This window comes from Silene latifolia, chromosome 2 (assembly GCF_048544455.1).
Source record: "Silene latifolia isolate original U9 population chromosome 2, ASM4854445v1, whole genome shotgun sequence".
NCBI lineage: Eukaryota > Viridiplantae > Streptophyta > Magnoliopsida > Caryophyllales > Caryophyllaceae > Silene > Silene latifolia.
Genome location: NC_133527.1, coordinates 148,972,094 through 148,993,858, shown reverse-complemented (window position 1 = coordinate 148,993,858; position 21,765 = coordinate 148,972,094). Strand labels below are relative to the sequence as shown.

Below are 21,765 nucleotides of genomic sequence, written 5' to 3'. Positions count from 1 at the left end.
TAGGAACCGTTCCCTTCCTTAGTTCATATGGAGTCTTGTCAACAGCTTTAGACGGACTTCGGTTAAATATTAGAGCAAAATGACAAAGAGCATAACCCCACAATGAGTCGAAATGACACGGTGTGACTCATCATGGATCGAACCATATCAAGTAGTGTTCGATTTCTCCGTTCGGACACACCATTCAATTGAGGTGTTCCAGGTGGAGTTAACTGTAAGGCAATCCCACAGTCTTTAAGGTGTTGATCAAACTCGTGAGAAAGATACTCGCCACCACGATCTGAACGTAGTGTTTTAATCTTTCTACCCAATAGGTTATGTACCCTATTCTGGTATTCTTTGAATTTCTCAAAGGATTCACTTTTGTGCTTCATTAAGTAGACATAGCCATATCTACTTAAATCGTCCGTGAAAGTGATGAAATACCTATAGCCTTCTCGTGCGGTGATTGACATAGGTCCACATACATCCGTGTGTATGAGTCCTAATAGGTCAGCAGCGCGCATTCCAACACCTTTGAAGGAAATACGAGTCATCTTACCGATGAGACATGATTCACACGTGCCAAATGATTGAAAATCAAAGGCCGAGATAGCTCCATTCTTGATGAGCTGTTTTACGCGTTTCTCATTAATGTGTCCCATTCGGCAGTGCCATAGATACATTTGATCTTTGTCACCAACCTTTAACCTTTTATTCATTACGTGTAATATTTAGGTGGTATGATCTAAAACATAAATTCCGTTCATGGAGACTGCCTTGCCATAAATCATATCGTGTAATGAGAAAATGCAAGTATTATTCTCTATTACAAATGAAAATCCAAGTTTGTCAAGTGCAGAAACTGAAATAATGTTTTTGGAAAGACTGGGTACATAATAGCAGTTATATAAAAATAACTCAAATCCGCTAGGAAGCTGGATCACATATGTTCCCCTCGAGACGGCAGCCACTCGTGCTCCATTCCCGACACGCAGGTCCACCTCACCCTTTACGAGGGGTTCGATGTTTCGGAGGCCCTGCACATGATTACACAGATGAGAACCACAACCAGTATCAAGTACCCAAGTTCCGTAACTTGCGTGGTTAATCTCAATCATATGAATAAAAGTAGAAGAAGAAGAAGACATACCAACAAAGTTTAACACGACCCGCCTTTAAGTCCTCATGATAAACAGGACATGTACGCCTCCAATGCCCAGTCTTGTGGCAATGATGGCATTCCATGTTTTCATTCTTGCTCTTTGTCGCGCCTGATGAGGTGCTCGACTCACCAGACCCACTCTTACCTGAACCCGACTTTTTAAACTTCGGTTTGCCTACTGCTAGGCCTGGCTGAACTTTGCCCTTACCTTTGCCCTTGTTTGACACAACGAGAACATCCTATTTCATGCTCCCACTGAACTTCATGTCCTTCTCGGTCTGTACGAGAAGGGAGTGCAGTTCATGGGGACTTTTCTTCAAATCATTCATATAGTAATTCGCTCTAAATTGCGAAAAACCATCGTGGAGTGAATGAAGCATGCGGTCAATCACGATGTTCTCGCTGATTTTACAATCAAGCGTCTCCAGGTTCTCGACATTCTCAATCATGCTGAGAATGTGTGGGCTAACCGGTTGGCCCTTCTGGAGTCTCGCATCAAAGAAGCGAGTGGTATGCTCATAGGTCACGATTCTCGGTGCTTTCGAGAATTCCTTGGTGAGCGTGGTGAAAATCTTGTTTGCACCTTGGGCTATGAAGCGTTTACGCAACTTGGGTTCCATTGCAAAAATGATTACGTTTTTAATCGCACCCGCTTCCAAGGCGAAATCGTTATACTTGTCGATCTCGTTAATTCCAGCCGTGGGGCCTGGGTTTGACGGCATGGGCTCAAGCAGAAATTTGAGCTTCCGTCGCGCAGCGGCATTCCGTAATGCCGCCTCCCGATCCGCGAAGTTTGATCCATCATTCTTCATCGAGTTGACGATTCATCGATTCATGAAGATCCGAAGCCGGGACTCACGGTCCAATGTGGCACTTGGCATTGGGTCGTTCAAGTGACCACCATTTGTTATTAGCAGTTTAAAAGTTCGTGATCTACACTGAAAAGAAAGAAAAACAAAAACGAAATAAGCAACTCATCGAGGTGATTTAAGTCTATTTAAAATTCATTTTAACGTGTAGACTCTTGCACTTGCATAATTGATCTCCCTCAAGAATGATACAAGTGATCCCAAGACTCAATTTCTGTAAATTGATAAGCCAACTGTTTAGCTAATTCTTCCGTAAGAACTCTTGGTCGATAGATTTCCGTAAATCCTATCTATAGTCCACCATAGTCACAGGATCGTACGAGTGACCATAGTGTTGAGATAAAATAGGTCAATCAGTTCCAACTTACCCGACGTAGAAGGGGTCATATTATGCCTACCGACGAAGAAGGGACTCATTGGAGTTTGACCTATAAAGACCATTCTCAATTTTTGTTTATACGAGGAAGATCCCATCAACTAAATTATAATTCATATTAAGTGAACGAATAACTAGCGTCTGCGTGAATGAATTAATTTGAGTGATGGCTTAAAATCATGTGACGTGAGAATGTCAAAGAAAACTAACTCGTGACCTCTATATGTGTCAGTTTTCAAGCAAATATTAGGTGGTTTGGTTTTTAGGCGGAATATGATGCATACAATCGTTACGATAAAATAAATAAATGAATGCAATACGTAAATAAAAATTCCTAGTGTGGCCTATCCTAATAAAAAACATAAAACAACTTTGGAATCCACCGTTGGACCCGAGAAGCTTGTCTTGATGTTCCATCTTGATCCATGTAGCGGGAGTGAGCATCCGGTCTCCATCTTTAGTCTTCTCAAAATTACAATTTAAAATTTACAAAATGTAAACCTATTTACATTCTAAATAAAAACTGTAATTAAAAGAAATAAAAAGGGAGATACGAGATCTCAAAATACAACCAAGACCGTGTTCCATCATTACGGTAACACGTTCTACTAAGGCCACACTAAGTTACAACCGTTTGCAAAAATAAATAAATACGTAATTAAAAGCATTCAAATTAAACAAGAACGATAAATAAAATGCATCAACTAAATTAAATTTATTCATGACATAATTCCGCAATTATGTTAAATTTATCCAAACCACCTTTAAACAATTAAAATTATGTGACAAAACTGCTTCATCAACTTAATTTTAATTCATGATAATCCGTTACTTTAAATCGTGTTAAAGTAATTTTATTTTGCGTGGGTGAACCGTTTCACTATCAAGCGAGTGCATAAATCCGTATTATGCAATAATGGCCGGAAAAAAAAAAACAAATTTTTTTTCTCACTGCTGGACGTGAACAGTGAACAGTACCACGAAAAAAAATTTTTTTTTTTTTTTTAAAATGCTGTAAAGCCGAGAGCATCAAAAAGCCAAAAAAAATTTATACGGCTCAAAATCGTGAGCAACAAAAGATCAAAACAAAACGGTTTGATAAAACACAATTGCAATTTTAATCTAATCCGTATAGAAAACAAACTACAATTGATACATCTTCAACATATTGCAATAATTATCGATTAAAATTACAACATGTAAAGAATGATTGAAAACAAGAGATCGAACGATCTAACAAAATTGTGTGGCACGCAAATCAAGGCAAAAACGAAAAAAAACAGGCCGTGAAAAATAAGGCCACACGGTTTTCCCAAATTTTGGCCGAGACAGAAAAAAAAATGTGCCGCACGAAATGTTATGCAATCATTTTGATAGATCTTTAACATATTGCGATGAATATCGATTACAAAACAATATGCAAAGATCAAAATGAAGACAAGACAAACGACAACCAACGCCGTGTAATCAAGACACGGATCCCAAGGCACAAAAAAACAAAAAACGCAGCAATTAAAAAAAAATTGCCGAGATAAAAAAATTGTGCCGCAAGGAATTTAATCAAAAAAAAAATCGATTCAAATCCGTTTGAAGAAAATCACATAGAAAAATTTACGTGGCCTCGCTCTGATACCACTTGTGGGGTAATATCCGTATAAAACCCATAAATTGAAGGATTATAACGCAAATTTTATACGTGATTAATAGTCATAAACGAAAAACACAATGAAACGATAAAGATTAAGTAATAACCTCCGGTCCTAGTGCAAAATGGCAATGAGAGATCAAAGTAGATCTCCTCCTAAATGATGCACCCAAGATTGTCCGAGAAATGCCCTTGTGCTAGAATGAATCCTCTAATTGCCTTGCAATATTGAGAGGATTATTTTGTGAGTTTTCGTTGGATGTGAGATCCGAATTTTGAGAGGCAATTTTCTCAAAACCCTAAAGTTTTCTCAAATGAATGATTAGGTTACAAGTGAGGAGAGGCTCTCCTTTTTGTCTCCTCTCATTCGGCCAAACCGTGAGGCCCCTAGGGAAGTGGGCTTCCACTTCCTTTTAGTTTTAGCTCATGGTCCGGTTCGTAAATCGCTAAATGTATATGACACGGTTTCATTATAAACTGTCATCGGTTATCGGATATTAAAGCATCAACTAATAACACGGATTAGTTGAATTATTAATACGTGTCCGACAAAGACAATATCGTATAATTTAATTTATTCAATATACATTAATCAAATATAAATCGTTTATATTCAATTTTACGAATTAACTGCTTAATTCGCTTTAGCCATTATTATTTAATCCGTATTAAATAAAATATCTCAACATCACATTTTTGACTAATTTATAGTCAAATAACTCAGACTAACTGGTTAGTCAAATTTGGCATCTACATGACTGTATTTTCATACCGTCACATCTCTCAAACGTATCCTATAGGTGTGACTTTTAGGGACCAGTTGATCACCGCCATCTGTATGACAATAACGTCAAACTTATCTAGCAAGCCAACCGTTATTGATAAACGTGGACCAACTGATTATGATACAAAAGTATACCCTTTGATCCTTTTAGAGATTTATAAGTCCTTGCACTAACTGTAAAGGACACCAGCCCCAACAATGTTAGCCGTGAGTTTCGAGGTATTAATGGAATGAGAAGCTTGTGGAGTGTTTGAACGATCTGAGATCTTGATGGAGAGTTAGGTAACGATATGATAAAGGATAGAATTGGGAATAATGTTGAGGTAGATTTTGTTGATGGATTGGATGTTCGTTATTTGGGATGATAATGAAAGAGAGGAAACGGATTGTTATATTGAGAAGTGATAGTGAGAGAGTAGTCACATGAAGGATGTTGGTGTCATAGTATTGTCACTAGTGGTTGAGGATGATATTACTTTAGGGAAGTTAGTTGTTCTAATGAGGTTGATTTTGTGGAGGTGATTAGTATGTTTGGTTGTGAGGGAGTATAAGATGTGGATATATGAGGTATTCGCTCGAAGTTGGGTACTGATGTTATGGCTACAATTGCCGGAGGGGTGATAATTGTGTGTATGAGAGGATATGTTATGAAAGGCACCTGAGTTAAGTCCGGATGAGAGGTATTCATTGTCAAGTGGTAACTTACATTGTGACACCCTCATTTATTGCGGAAAAGTAAACACGTAATTCTACAGAAAAACTGACAGGATATGTTTGTAATTGGTTCAACTAATTAAAACCTGTCATTTTTAAAAATTTTCTAAACCATTCACAAACATTTCCAGAAGGAGGATGCCAACACCTGCAAATGCTAACAGACTAATTTACATAACTATGCTAAAGCTGCGAGAATAAAGTGATACAAACCAAAGAAAAAGAGGGAGACATATGTCCCTAAAATGTATGTGACACAAAAAAAAGGGTTTAAGGGTCACAATGAAATAAAACCAGTCTAGGTCCCAAGGTTACTTTGCTCGCTAGCTCGTCCATGTACCCATATATGCATCACCTACCTGTCATTCGCATTTTATACAAATACGAAAGCCACAGTCAGTGGGGAGTAACTCCGAGTTCTCCCAGCCACGAAATGTCATAATTAATATAACATGTAAACATAAGAATATGAATACGAATCACACAATGCCTTAGCATATAGATACTAGACAATCGTGCTTATCATGTGAACAACAATATAACAACACATAGTCCTAGCATGTGAAAACTAGACCGACTCATACTACACTATCATGTGAATCACATAACATCCAGGAATCCAAACTCTATCAACCATAGCCGGCTTGCATCTCACCTTCTATGATTCATAGAATCACCATACAAGAAAGGGCAATATATCAAAGACAGGCATAAGTTCTTAGTACCGTCAATAGTCACTTTGTAACTCGAGTCTATACCACGAGGTAGGGAAGGTAATCGAACCGGTATCTTGGCTTAGCGGTTACTATTAAGAAAACATGGCCAAGAGACAACACAACCCTAGCCTAAAATCTGCGCAGACCTAGACATGCGGATACACACCACCGCACCCAAGACCCACAATGTTTTTTAAAACAAAGTGAAGTGAGTACCCTAAGGACACCACCGAAGGGTTGGCTAGTACTTAAGCTGACCCCATACTATCAAAATAAGTACCTGAGGTCATGCCCCAACTTGGATATAAATCCACTAGTCAGGAACACAAAGGCTATCAAGCAGTGAACATATACTCGTCAGAGACTATAAAGACCTATCTATGATGGAGGCCGAAATACTCACCTAGGACCTAGTCCCAGCTAGCCCCAGCTTGAATACTTTAGCCCACACCACACAAGACTCACCACACAAGTCATTTAAGACACCCACTTAACCATAAGAGGGCAAAAAGTCCTACTCATCAACATAAAATCTAATATTCTATCATGTGAAAGGCTATATACAGCATACAATCCAACAGTTCCTCAATAAGTACTCAATACTAATTTCCAATCCTAGCAATTCTAACAATATTTAAGGCTTTAGGGGAAACTAGGGCCATTACTACAAAATAAGAAGCTATTTAAATTCAACTAACTAAATAAGAAGCTATTTAAATTCAATTAACTACACATGTGAAATAGAGATATAATAAATGGCCTAAAACAAGAAAAAGGCCGATTATCCAATTCATTTAAAATTTCATCCAACCGAATTTTTACCCGCAACCCCACCTGCGCGACAGTGCGGGTCAAATTGCGGTGACCAATCACTCAATTAACTCGACATCGCATCATCAAAGGGACTAAGGCTCAGTTTTCGGCACAATCAACAAAACATTACAATTATCGCTATAAAATTCATTTGAGCCTATTAATTACAATTTCATTTTGTAAACTATCCTAACATGTGATAACTATTAATATGAGCACAATTTTACCATCCTTATTATCTTTACTACTAACATTATTCATTCACCTAAACACTTATCAAACAACAGGCACACATTAACTACTAATGTGACATTAATTCGTCGAGTAACTCGGAATAGTTACCTTAAGCTAGCAAAGAGACAAGCAATAAACTTGAGAAAGCTTCTAAAACCCAAAATTACTCTTCATCTTCAACCACATATGAGCCACCTAAAAATTATGTGATAGGACGATATTAACGAATTACCTTTATATAAAATATGAGACGGAAATTAAATATTTCAAATGAACCAACGTTGTGCCAAGGACACGATAACCACGACCCAAAGTCCCCTTTTGGACAGCACCCAAACACAACTAAAGGGTGTCATTTGGACAGCCCTAAACACGACTCACAACTAGCCGTGACCAAGGCTGCATCCAGCAAGCCTTGGCCCCGCTGTCAGGCCACAACCGTGCCCCTGCACTCCCCTCAACGGATCTTACTCTTGTCCAAAACAGCCACCAAAACCATGTTTAATCACCCAAATCAACCACCATATCCCCTACTTGACATTCCCAAACAGCCCATACAAGACCGTGTAACCCATAACTAACCCATAAGCGGCCTGCTCAAAGTGGATCAAAGACAGTCCAATACAGCTACTTAAGACCGCGCCAAGACAGCCACCAAAACCGTACTCGATCGTCCTCAAAACAGTCCTAAAATGACCTAGAAACGCATACAACTGAACCTGCAAACCTACTAATAATTAATGACCAAGCTGCATATTAACGATTCTATTGCACATGTACTAGAAAGGTCAACCCTTAGTCCATCCACATGCTTCTATAAACGAAAATATCATATGAACTGAGCAGGTTGCTAGGCTGCTTCCAATTACCAAGCTATTACCCAAATCTGAAACAATTCTACTATGAATAGCAAAGTCCAAATCATCAAACTTCCTTATCTTTCTGAATATACCTCATACAACCACGACGTTTACAAATATAGTACACTATAGCCAACCTTCAATCAATGTGCATGCTTAATTCATACGTAAATACCACTTTCCTTAAGCAAGCTACTAGGCTCCTTCAAATTAATTACTACCCTATTAACCAAACTTGCAGCAAGACAATTCTTGTAAAGAAGTTACCTTAAACGCCCCTTATTCTTCGAATAAATGGTCCACAAGGCACGAGCCTTACCCCGGGTCTTCGAATCCCTCATAAAAGGGCAAGAAAACGGAATAAAGAAGCTAAAAGACGACACTTTTATAAGACGGCGAAAGACGAAACCACTACAAAAAGGAGATTTTCTTACCTTAAAAGGACGAGGAAAGGACGAGGAAGCTAAAGGTGTAAAAATTATTAAATTTGGTTGAGAAATGGGACGGAATCTGAGGTTTGAATGATCGGAAATGGTGTTGATGATTTTGGTGGATGCTGATTGTTGTTGCTGGTGAATCGCGCAAAAAGGAAGGGAAAAGAAGGGGTAGGGACGGGGGTGTACAACAACAACAATAAAATAATAATAATAATAATAATGAGACACCAAACTAGCTTGCTAGCTTCTAATTATACGTACGTTTCTTCATCGTTAAGTAATTTCGCTCGTTTTAAAACCGCCTCGAGTTAATAAAATCGGTTTTTAGTAAAAGTTTCAGTAATAAAACGGAATTAATAATAAATAAATTTAATGAGTGAAAATAAACTAAACTCAGCTAGTTAACGGAAATAATACGATATCAGCTTGAATCGGAATTATTAGCGATTTTTACGAAACTAACGGATATTAATAAAAATTGCTATTTTAGTGAAATAAGCTCAAAATAGCTAATTGGACGGTTTTGTTCCCAAAATCCATCTCGGGTTCACTTAAAACAACTTTCATAAGGACTCGTAAAGAAACGGAAATTATTAAATAAATAAACCCGAACTAACTTCAATAAATTTGAACTAACTTTAAATAAACTTATTAATGATTATTAAAATTAACGTATCGAATTATGATGAAATTAATTAATTAGCTAAGCATATATATATAAATCGTTAAAAGATGTAATTAATTTCAAAATAGCAATCAAAAGAATTTTATCCAACTTAATAAAATACGGGGTGTTACAATCACCCCATCTTTTAAAAAGTTTCGCCCTCGAAACTTGAAAGTAGAAATGGAAGGTTATGAAAATAAAACTGGAATTGAGTTCGGTAACTAAAACATTTTAAAGGTTATTTATCGTAAGAATCAAAATTTTTTTCAAGAACTTCAACTAAAATTTTTCCGACAGAACCAGACTCTCATCAGAGGAACGGAAGTGTTCTCGTTACGTATTCAAGAACATCTCATTCCAAATCAAAGCTAAGGTCAAAAGGCAAATCATTTGTATATATCAAAAATCAAAATACCTTCAAAAACATTAATGAAGAGTTTTCAAAATTATAAGTCTCATTCATGGAACGGAAATGCTCTTGTCGTGCACACAAGAACGCTAACTTCCCAAGTCAGAGACAAATTTAAAACAAAAACTATTCGCCGACAATCGTAGAACAAGTTATCAAACGTTTCCAATAACTAGTTCTAACATCCGATCAACGTTAAAATCAAAATAAGAGAAAGGTAATCTTCTCAAATGTTCTTTTGCAAAAAAAACCAAAGTAGAAATAAAGGTTTCACCTTTAAACTAAAAGGGGAGTTAAATTCCGGAAATATAATATTAAACTTTGACAAAGAAGTCATAAATAGATCAAGGTTAATAGAAATTGGATAAAATTTAAAGAAATTTCGGGTCTAGTAATTAAAATTACGATAAATGAGTTTATATTCAAGGAAGGAATAGGGAACTAAATCAAATTTTCATTTTCAAGTCTTCAAAAATAGGTTAGGTTTGCAGAAGTGACATAAACTTTTAAGAATGAATCGAAACTGGTAGCTTGAAAGTTTAGGAGTTGTACAAAAAGGAAAGTAACTTAGATAGCATAAAAACAAAGTATGTTAAAAGAGCTCAAACTTAAGCCACAAGAGAGCTATAATGACTTTCATAGGGTAAAAATTGAAGTCAAAATTACAAGGATGTCAAAGATAGAGTTTCACAAGATACGAGTGTCAAACTTAAAGGAGGAGCAAGATGAAGCGAGGAAAGGAGGTATGAACGGTAACGCTCATGATCAAGGAGAAAGGGAAATTAGACAACAAGGAAATGTCAGGTACTCAAATCTCAAACAACAATGTCATAAGGTAACATCAATTTATGTATGTCTATCAACATCCTAAAGGTATCTCTTTCCAAAATCACATCATAAACCTTACTCCGTGTTTACTCCTAAGGTAACAACACTCAACCTAAGTCCTTCCAATATCACAACTTCTCAAAACCGGGGTTATAGGTCAACCAGAAACAACTCCACAAGCCAAATTATCCAACCAAGGTTAACACCCCACAAAAGAAAAAGAACTATCTAAAAGGCGTTAAGGGAGGATTAGCAAGGGTGAAAGGACACGTTGGGAGGATACAAATGTAACTTCCTAGGAAGAAGAATAGAGAGTTTAGAAGAAGGATAGGCACCAAGAGATTAAGAATAAGGCGAGATACAAAAAGAACGAGAAATATCTTCAAGGAAGTAGAAGCATTCTTCAAAGGTTGAACAAATCTTCAATCCTCAGCAAAAGGCACTAAATCTTGATCTTTTTAAAATATAAGTGTCCTTTCAATGGAACGGAGATACTCTTGGCGATCACTCAAGAACATCAATATTCCAATTCAAAGACATAAAAATACATTTTTACACCAACAAATGATAAAACTAATTATCAGACGTCTCCAATAACAAGTTTTAACACTAATTGACGTTAAAACCAGTGAAAAACATTAAAATATTTTCAAAACCTTTAGTTCAAAATTTCTTTATAATAAGGGTAATAACTCCATTAGCTATAGATAAGCTCACGGTCATTGATCTAAGAACGCAACAATTATTAAATGACAATCAACAAACATGTTAGTACCTAACAAGGAGCAAACACAAAGAGACTACAACATAAGATCCTAAATCTACCCATCCTACCCATCTCTCAAGTTTATTATTTTAAGGTCAAGTTATTTATATTGGGGTGCACAAACGTGCGTCGGGAGCAAATATGCTCTGATACCAACTGTGACACCCTCATTTATTGCGGAAAAGTAAACACGTAATTCTACAGAAAAACTGACAGGATATGTTTGTAATTGGTTCAACTAATTAAAACCTGTCATTTTTAAAAAATTTCTAAACCATTCACAAACATTTCCAGAAGGAGGATGCCAACACCTGCAAATGCTAACAGACTAATTTACATAACTATGCTAAAGCTGCGAGAATAAAGTGATACAAACCAAAGAAAAAGAGGGAGACATATGTCCCTAAAATGTATGTGACACAAAAAAAAAGGGTTTAAGGGTCACAATGAAATAAAACCAGTCTAGGTCCCAAGGTTACTTTGCTCGCTAGCTCGTCCATGTACCAATATATGCATCACCTACCTGTCATTCGCATTTTATACAAATACGAAAGCCACAGTCAGTGGGGAGTAACTCCGAGTTCTCCCAGCCACGAAATGTCATAATTAATATAACATGTAAACATAAGAATATGAATACGAATCACACAATGCCTTAGCATATAGATGCTAGACAATCGTGCTTATCATGTGAACAACAATATAACAACACATAGTCCTAGCATGTGAAAACTAGACCGACTCATACTACACTATCATGTGAATCATATAACATCCAGGAATCCAAACTCTATCAACCATAGCCGGCTTGCATCTCACCTTCTATGATTCATAGAATCACCATACAAGAAAGAGCAATATATCAAAGACAGGCATAAGTTCTTAGTATCGTCAATAGTCACTTTGTAACTCGAGTCTATACCACGAGGTAGGGAAGGTAATCGAACCGGTATCTTGGCTCAGCGGTTACTATTAAGAAAACATGGCCAAGAGACAACACAACCCTAGCCTAAAATCTGCGCAGACCTAGACATGCGGATACACACCACCGCACCCAAGACCCACAACTTTTTTTAAAACAAAGTGAAGTGAGTACCCTAAGGACACCACCGAAGGGTTGGCTAGTACTTAAGCTGACCCCATACTATCAAAATAAGTACCTGAGGTCATGCCCCAACTTGGATATAAATCCACTAGTCAGGAACACAAAGGCTATCAAGCAGTGAACATATACTCGTCAGAGACTATAAAGACCTATCTATGATGGAGGCCGAAATACTCACCTAGGACCTAGTCCCAGCTAGTCCCAGCTTGAATACTTTAGCCCACACCACACAAGACTCACCACACAAGTCATTTAAGACACCCACTTAACCATAAGAGGGCAAAAAGTCCTACTCACCAACATAAAATCTAATATTCTATCATGTGAAAGGCTATATACAGCATACAATCCAACAGTTCCTCAATAAGTACTCAATACTAATTTCCAATCCTAGCAATTCTAACAATATTTAAGGCTTTAGGGGAAACTAGGGCCATTACTACAAAATAAGAAGCTATTTAAATTCAACTAACTAAATAAGAAGCTATTTAAATTCAATTAACTACACATGTGAAATAGAGATATAATAAATGGCCTAAAACAAGAAAAAGGCCGATTATCCAATTCATTTAAAATTTCATCCAACCGAATTTTTACCCGCAACCCCAGCCCTGCGACAGGTACGGGTCAAATTGCGGCTGACCAATCACTCAATTAACTGACATCGCATCAGTCAAAGGGACTAAGGCTCAGTTTTCGGCACAATCAACAAAACATTACAATTATCGCTATAAAATTCATTTGAGCCTATTAATTACAATTTCATTTTGTAAACTATCCTAACATGTGATAACTATTAATATGAGCACAATTTTACCATCCTTATTATCTTTACTACTAACATTATTCATTCACCTAAACACTTATCAAACAACAGGCACACATTAACTACTAATGTGACATTAATTCGTCGAGTAACTCGGAATAGTTACCTTAAGCTAGCAAAGAGACAAGCAATAAACTTGAGAAAGCTTCTAAAACCCAAAATTACTCTTCATCTTCAACCACATATGAGCCACCTAAAAATTATGTGATAGGACGATATTAACGAATTACCTTTATATAAAATATGAGACGGAAATTAAATATTTCAAATGAACCAACGTTGTGCCAAGGACACGATAACCACGACCCAAAGTCCCCTTTTGGACAGCACCCAAACACAACTAAAGGGTGTCATTTGGACAGCCCTAAACACGACTCACAACTAGCCGTGACCAAGGCTGCATCCAGCAAGCCTTGGCCCCGCTGCCAGGCCACAACCGTGCCCCTGCACTCCCCTCAACGGATCTTACTCTTGTCCAAAACAGCCACCAAAACCATGTTTAATCACCCAAATCAACCACCATATCCCCTACTTGACATTCCCAAACAGCCCATACAAGACCGTGTAACCCATAACTAACCCATAAGCGGCCTGCTCAAAGTGGATCAAAGACAGTCCAGTACAGCTACTTAAGACCGCGCCAAGACAGCCACCAAAACCGTACTCGACTGTCCTCAAAACAGTCCTAAAACAGACCTAGAAACGCATACAACTGAACCTGCAAACCTACTAATAATTAATGACCAAGCTGCATATTAACGATTCTATTGCACATGTACTAGAAAGGTCAACCCTTAGTCCATCCACATGCTTCTATAAACGAAAATATCATATGAACTGAGCAGGTTGCTAGGCTGCTTCCAATTACCAAGCTATTACCCAAATCTGAAACAATTCTACTATGAATAGCAAAGTCCAAATCATCAAACTTCCTTATCTTTCTGAATATACCTCATACAACCACGACGTTTACAAATATAGTACACTATAGCCAACCTTCAATCAATGTGCATGCTTAATTCATACGTAAATACCACTTTCCTTAAGCAAGCTACTAGGCTCCTTCAAATTAATTACTACCCTATTAACCAAACTTGCAGCAAGACAATTCTTGTAAAGAAGTTACCTTAAACGCCCCTTATTCTTCGAATAAATGGTCCACAAGGCACGAGCCTCACCCCGGGTCTTCGAATCCTTCATAAAAGGGCAAGAAAACGGAATAAAGAAGCTAAAAGACGACACTTTTATAAGACGGCGAAAGACGAAACCACTACAAAAAGGAGATTTTCTTACCTTAAAAGGACGAGGAAAGGACGAGGAAGCTAAAGGTGTAAAAATTATTAAATTTGGTTGAGAAATGGGACGGAATCTGAGGTTTGAATGATCGGAAATGGTGTTGATGATTTTGGTGGATGCTGATTGTTGTTGCTGGTGAATCGCGCAAAAAGGAAGGGAAAAGAAGGGGTAGGGACGGGGGTGTACAACAACAACAATAAAATAATAATAATAATAATAATGAGACACCAGCTAGCTTGCTAGCTTCTAATTATACGTACGTTTCTTCATCGTTAAGTAATTCGTTCGTTTTTAAAACCGCCTCGAGTTAATAAAATCGGTTTTTAGTAAAAGTTTCAGTAATAAAACGGAATTAATAATAAATAAATTTAATGAGTGAAAATAAACTAAACTCAGCTAGTTAACGGAAATAATACGATATCAGCTTGAATCGGAATTATTAGCGATTTTTACGAAACTAACGGATATTAATAAAAATTGCTATTTTAGTGAAATAAGCTCAAAATAGCTAATTGGACGGTTTTGTTCCCAAAATCCATCTCGGGTTCACTTAAAACAACTTTCATAAGGACTCGTAAAGAAACGGAAATTATTAAATAAATAAACCCGAACTAACTTCAATAAATTCGAACTAACTTTAAATAAACTTATTAATGATTATTAAAATTAACGTATCGAATTATGATGAAATTAATTAATTAGCTAAGCATATATATATAAATCGTTAAAAGATGTAATTAATTTCAAAATAGCAATCAAAAGAATTTTATCCAACTTAATAAAATACGGGGTGTTACATACATGGTCAGGATTGACTAGTTAGATTTGATTATGGGTCCATGAGGTGTGTAAAACTTTGTGTGAGGTCTTGGCCTCACGAGTAATGGTGGGGCGTGATAGTTACAAGTCGTTATGTGTGTGTTCCGTGTCATATGTTATACTTATATATGTATGTATGATATCTGTAAGTAATGGTGTGAGGTTCCAGCCTCAAGAGTCATGGTATGGATAATATTCATAAGGTTGTTATTTGTGATCCCGTCTAATATGATGCGTCGTGATCTGGTAAAGCAGTTTTAAGAACGTCTTATGGTCAAGGAAGTTGTGCTGAGTCAGTGTAATGAGATTGTAAAAGTTGTGATGGCTATCGATGTGGTTTTTGTGCACTGTGCATGGTAATTCGTGTTGTGATACGAGTATTTTCGTGTTGTCATAGATCGTTGTTTGTTTACTGCTATTTCTTGTCAGTGTCGGTCGGGGCATATAGACCGTTGTGTTATTTCCCGATGTTTCTTACCAGTATCGGTATGGGTATGTTTCTATTGGTTTGTATAGAGTATGATATGAAAGAGAGTTGGGTATGGTTCTGTTATTGTCATGGTAAAGTAATATTCTGTTAATGGAACACCGTTGTGAGAGGTTGTTGGAGTACTTTTGATCTTGTTTTAGATGAGGCATTGGTGGACATAGTTGTGGCAAGAAAATTGTGGAGCATGTGTGGTATTGAACTGGAACTACATGTGGTTTAACACCTTTTCTTGGGACAGCGAGTACGGAGTTTTGGAACTTAGCATCATGACAAGTTAAGGGTGAGTTTTGTGGTAATAAAGGAGATGAACTTGAGAAGCTAATGTGAGTAGATGTAACAATTGTGGATTGTGAGATAAGATTGTGGAGATGAGTGTATATGTATATAGAAGTATGCCGTTTTGTGGTAATGTAGAAGATATGGAGTAGTGGTTATACTGAGGATTTAATGATATATGTTATGGTAGTACAGAACAATTGGAGGCTCGAGAGTTGTTAAAGAAAGAGAGTCCTGGATATAGGAATGGTTGTAGGTGTTGATGTTATAGTGGGTTACCGTTGTCATGCGGTAGTAATGAGGTTTATGGGAGGTATGGCAAAGGACCTAGTATTAGTGAGTTACGAGGATGTAACATTTATCTTAAGAGGAGTAGAAAGGGAAAAGAGAGTTTGATGGTTGTACATGTTATAACACATTTGGAAGTTTGAGTGTTGGTGTAGAGTAAAGGATGGATTCGTGTTATGGTTGATTTTAGTACAGGTAATGGTAGTGCTCGTAGTGGTATGATGTTTAGGAGTATGAGTAAAATTCTAGTATTAACGGATTGTGTGAGGATGTTTATGTGTGTGAGTAAACTTCGAGGACGAAGTTTGTTCTAAGGGTGGTAGATTGTAACATTCCGTCTTGACGGTTGATCTTGTCCGGTGGATTGTCTTGGTATTGAGTTACTAGTGAGTGTTATGGAAGTGAGACAAGGTTGGCAACATTATTTTGTGGTTATTTGGTAATATTATGGAGTTAGTATTGAGAGTATATGCTGTATTTGGGATGATATCGTGAGTCATGTTGTGGAAGTAAGTGTGGTTGGTAGACCTAGTGTTAGGCGTCCAAGTTTCATAGGTTGGGTTGGAACTTCGGGGACGAAGTTCTTTTTATGGAGGGAAGACTGTAATACTACGGATTTTATAGGCTGGTACTCGACCGAGTATGGCCTACTTGGTCGAGTAGAGTGTGTCGTATAGCCTGTTTGGCTACTGCCCAGGAACACTCGGCCGAGTATGCTGAATACTCGACCGAGTAGAGGGTACTCGGCCGAGTATACTCTATACTCGACCGAGTATCCGGTCTGTTGGGTATTATTTCCGCGGTTTTGATTAAAATGATTAGAGAGTATTTATATAATCGTTTGTCAGTTTCTAAAGGCATTTTCTTCCAAAACATAAACTACGTTTCTTTCCCCTCTAATCATCTTCATCAATTCTAAGGCAAAGGTCATCGATTGTGGGTTCTAGCACCATACTCTGTGTCAGTCATCATAGTAAGTGTTTTATCTTTATTGATCTATAGTTGTTCTTATAAGTTAGCAAACCCTAGTTTGGATTAATTTGGGGGTTTAGGGTTTGCTCATCAAATATGTGTTGATTGTTGATTACTATTTTTGTAGGTGACGATGTGGTATTTGTTATGCATTTGTATGATTGATTGCAGCATAGCGGATTGCGAAAAGGTAGGGTTTCCCTACTCAGTTACTGTTAATTGATTTAAGATTGTGTTTGTTTTGTAATTGTTGTTATCTGCTGATCATCGGAGTATGGGTGTTGTGGTGACGGTGGTGATGTGGTTGTGTTGTGATGGTTGTGGTGTTGTGATAGCTGTGATGTGTGTGATTGTGGTGGAGTCACTTGCGGGAGTGGCTTCACACCCTACTTCGCCCTCCGTGGAACACGTCACGGGAGGGGATGTGCACATTAAGGGACAGAGATTGTTAGTCGCTCGTTGATGAGCTGGACTTGGTGGGGATGGGCTGCGGTCACCCACTGACGGAGTGGATTACCTGTTGCGATGGGTAATCTGGCAGGGCTACACACTTCGGTGTGTAGTCGGTTACTACGGAAGATGATCACCCGGTTGCACTGTTTGTTTGTCTTATCTTGATTGAACGGTACTGACCCCGTGTTGTTGTTTTGTAAAACCTGCGGTGATCCATTCGGGGATGGTGAGCAGATTATGACAGGTAATGCAGATGTTTAGCTATGGGACAGTCATGGGGAGTCATCACTCGAGTCGAGCTTCCACCGTCAAGAGACTTAGCTTGCATCCTTTGTAGTTGTTAGACCTTTCACAGTTATACTTTGGTTTGGTTTTAGAAACATGTAATCACTAATTCTTTATACTTTAATAAAGGTTGTTTGGAATTGGTAACTTTGATATGCTAACCTCGGAAAACCGAGATGGTAACAGTCTTTCATGCTGGGGTAGTCCTTGGTAAGGTACCTTGGTATGAGGGGGTGTTACAATGTCAGCCATCAATTTGCTTACTAAGGCTGTGAGAGGTTCTCACGGTTCTCAATATATTAGTGGTTCTCACCCTATACACACACACACACACACACACACACACACATATATATATATATATATATATATATATATATATATATATATATATATATATATATATATATATATATATATATATATAGAGAGAGAGAGAGAGAGAGAGAGAGAGAGAGAGCGTCGTCTTTCCAAAATAAACCATGGATGCTTATTTTATTTTATTTTAAAATTTTTTTATTTCTTTTGTTATTGTCCATTTTCTCATTCTCTAATTTTTTTTGCAGATATGTTACAAAATTGACAAACAAGTGATGTTTCCAATCACATCTTATGCCTTTGATCTATTGGATATTTGGATGTATGCATGATATCATGAAATTTTGAAGGTATATCTTACTCCTACGTTATATCGCTTTACGCAATATAATGCATGCAAATACTAAATTCTAATTTATCGTTAGTTTATGCAATTATACATAGTGTTGGATTATTTTTTTATTAGTAATTTGTATGCGAGACGGTCTTATCGTATAAGATGTGATCAATTTATTTAAAAATCACTCTTTTTATTGACAATAAGTCAATAATAAATGAATAATATTTTCTAGAAAAGGTCGTGTCACACCATGAGACCGTCTTATTCTAGAATTTGTGTTTATTATATTTTCAACCGTTAACTAGCAAAAAAAAAATTTGCACTCTTGGGTGGCTACATTAAAGTTGGGGAAAATACCGTCATCAAACTTCAGACTTGAAATAGAAGTTAGTTGTTTATAGCTATTCTATATTCTGTGGAGTGTGGACTATGGTGCACAAGCTTATGTAGTGTGATAATGAAATAATTTTTCTAATAAAAAAATTTATCTGGATATGATAATGGCAAAGAGGAGTGAATCTTACCATCTTAGTGTTGCTCGGTGTTATATATTGTGCATTTGCAAATATACATGTATGTCGTGGACAAGTTCTCATTGACAGTTTTGTATACCTCGTATCAATGACAAAAAATTTAGATGATCACTGACGATGTCAAACTTTAGATTATTTAAGAACTTGAGGTTTTTACATTTGCTCTTTTTTTTTCCCAATTGGCTATTCATTATGTATTGGCCGTCGTGTTTAATAAAAGTTAAACATTGTAAAAACTCTTCGAGAAATTCTGATTTCTGGAATATACGGTACTCCCCAGTCGATAAGAAACTTGAATGCCAATATTTTTCACGGTTAACAAATTGGAGATATTCTAAGTGAAATTAAAGGGTAGATTCTCATTAATTAGTGTATACGATAATATAATACTTATAATTTCTCTCGATATAGTTACTCCATACTTATATAATATTTGGATCGTTTTTTTCTACCGAGATCTACAAGAAATAGCTAAGCGTTCTAGAATTACGAACCAAGACTACGTATACGATAATATAGTACTTATAATTTTTCTCGATATAGCTTACCCATTCTGATTTATGAATACCGCTTATTGTTCATTTTAATTATGAATACCTTATTTAAAATTATAATCAATTGAGATAGACATTGGTAAAGCTAATTAAAAGATAGAATAGTAGAAATTTAATCAAGAATAGTGTAGTCGAACAATGCTTTAAATAGTTCACTTATCCTCAAATTAGGATTTCCAAATGGTCAGGATTTCGTAATACCAGATTGCGCAGTTGCCTACTCAAACAAAGTATTAACATGCTTCTTTTTGTTTTTAAGGTAAATTATCATACTTACTAAAAATATTTTACTGCGCATGAGTTTTACAAGAAGGGTACTCCTTATTTAATAACCTAGAAAAGAGTTAATTAGTTTACACTAGTTTTAAACCCGTGAACTTCACGGGCTGTTTTATAATCAGTTGAATAGAATCAGCTAATATATGTTACCACTAAAGAATGAATTATAATTGCTAAAATCGTTATAATAAATATAAAATGGAACAATTTAGAATGGTTAAGTGTACAATCCGTATGCCATATGACTTTAACAAAACGATAAAGAGTTTAAAACATGAGCGAGATATTTAGACAACATAATTAATGGAAGAAAAGATTAACTAATAGTAATAATTACTCCATATCCAAATTGTTATATTAGTATATTATACTCCCTCCTATTCTCTAACATCTTCTACATTTCCTAAAACGGCAAATTCACAAAAAAAATTCACTTTCCTTATTTGTCTATCTTTTGTGGTTATTATAACTTATGACCCCACATTTTCTCTTCTACTTTCATTTACATCCACATATCATGACACCACTAAATTCTACCCAAAAACTAATGTAGAAGAACATAGAGAATATGAGGGAGTAGTAAACGACCACTTATTACTTCATCTGTCCCAATCATTGTTTGTCGTTGATTAAAAAACCCTCAGAGAATAAAAAGGGCAAATGAATGATTGGGACAAAGGGAGTATAAAGTAATAAGTTCACTATTATATCCTTATATTAGTCATATAGAGTAAAAATTCATCGGAAAACAAACACCTCGTGAAGCAGGTGAAATAGTTCTTCGCAAATTGTAGAGTAAGACGATCTCAACTGCGAGAAGGTCCATTTTTATAAAAATAACATTCATATTTTCATGATTAATACTTTTCTTTTTATTTAAGACCGTCTTAAATTATGAGACTATGGCACCCAATAGTTAGTTTAATAATTAATACAGTAACATCTATACAATATTATTAAAAGGGGAACTTTAAATGCCACGTAGACAATGCCACCTAACATTAACAAAAAGCCACGTCATTTACTACCATGACATGACAAATTTTGATGTGACATGGCGAATAAGTATGACATGAATTATCAACTTTTTATTACATGAAATTAATTTAAATATATTATTTTCCAAAATTTATGTAACCTTTACAAATTTACATCAAAATTTCATAATTTATAATTAAAATTGACATTTTAATTGAATTTTTTTGTAATAAAACATGTTAATAGATTAATTACAACTTTTTATATTATTTAACACTCATCATTTTTATTAAGTGTTTTTTCCTATTTAATTCATTTTTTTAATAAAACATGTTAATAAATTGATTAAAACTCTTCATAATACCACCAAATTAATTAATACTTTTTCCTATTTAATTAATTTTTATACTAAAATATGTTAATAAATTGATTAAAACTCTTCATATTGCTTAACCCCCACCATTTTCTATAACATTTTTTCTTATTTAATTCACCTCTTGAGTTTCTCGGTATTCAATTATCTTATTTAACAATAACTCAAAATAAATTAAAAATAAAATTTTGATGTTGGAATCCATGGTTGTGTAATGGCTATAAAAGCTATAATAATACCTATGATAGTTTATATCCACTTTATTTATTTATTTATTTATTTATTTATTTAATACCTATTTTCCATTTACCCATCAGT

General features: G+C 36.0%; 2 long non-coding RNA genes across 3 annotated transcripts; both read right to left on the bottom strand.

Moving 5' to 3' along the window:
- Window positions 1–5,576: 5,576 nt before the first annotated feature.
- Window positions 5,577–8,764, bottom strand: LOC141630652 (uncharacterized). Of its 2 annotated transcripts, none has more exons than XR_012537536.1 (3): window positions 8,590–8,764; window positions 7,404–7,490; window positions 5,577–5,891 (listed from the first exon to the last, which is right to left on the bottom strand). It is a non-coding gene; the product is annotated as an uncharacterized LOC141630652 (long non-coding RNA). The 2 variants fall into 2 exon arrangements; XR_012537535.1 differs by lacking the exon at window positions 8,590–8,764 and adding an exon at window positions 8,423–8,498.
- Window positions 8,765–11,325: 2,561 nt separating this feature from the next.
- On the bottom strand, window positions 11,326–14,662 carry LOC141630657 (uncharacterized). Its single transcript, XR_012537537.1, has 4 exons — window positions 14,487–14,662; window positions 14,320–14,387; window positions 13,300–13,386; window positions 11,326–11,785 (listed from the first exon to the last, which is right to left on the bottom strand). It is a non-coding gene; the product is annotated as an uncharacterized LOC141630657 (long non-coding RNA).
- Window positions 14,663–21,765: the final 7,103 nt, after the last annotated feature.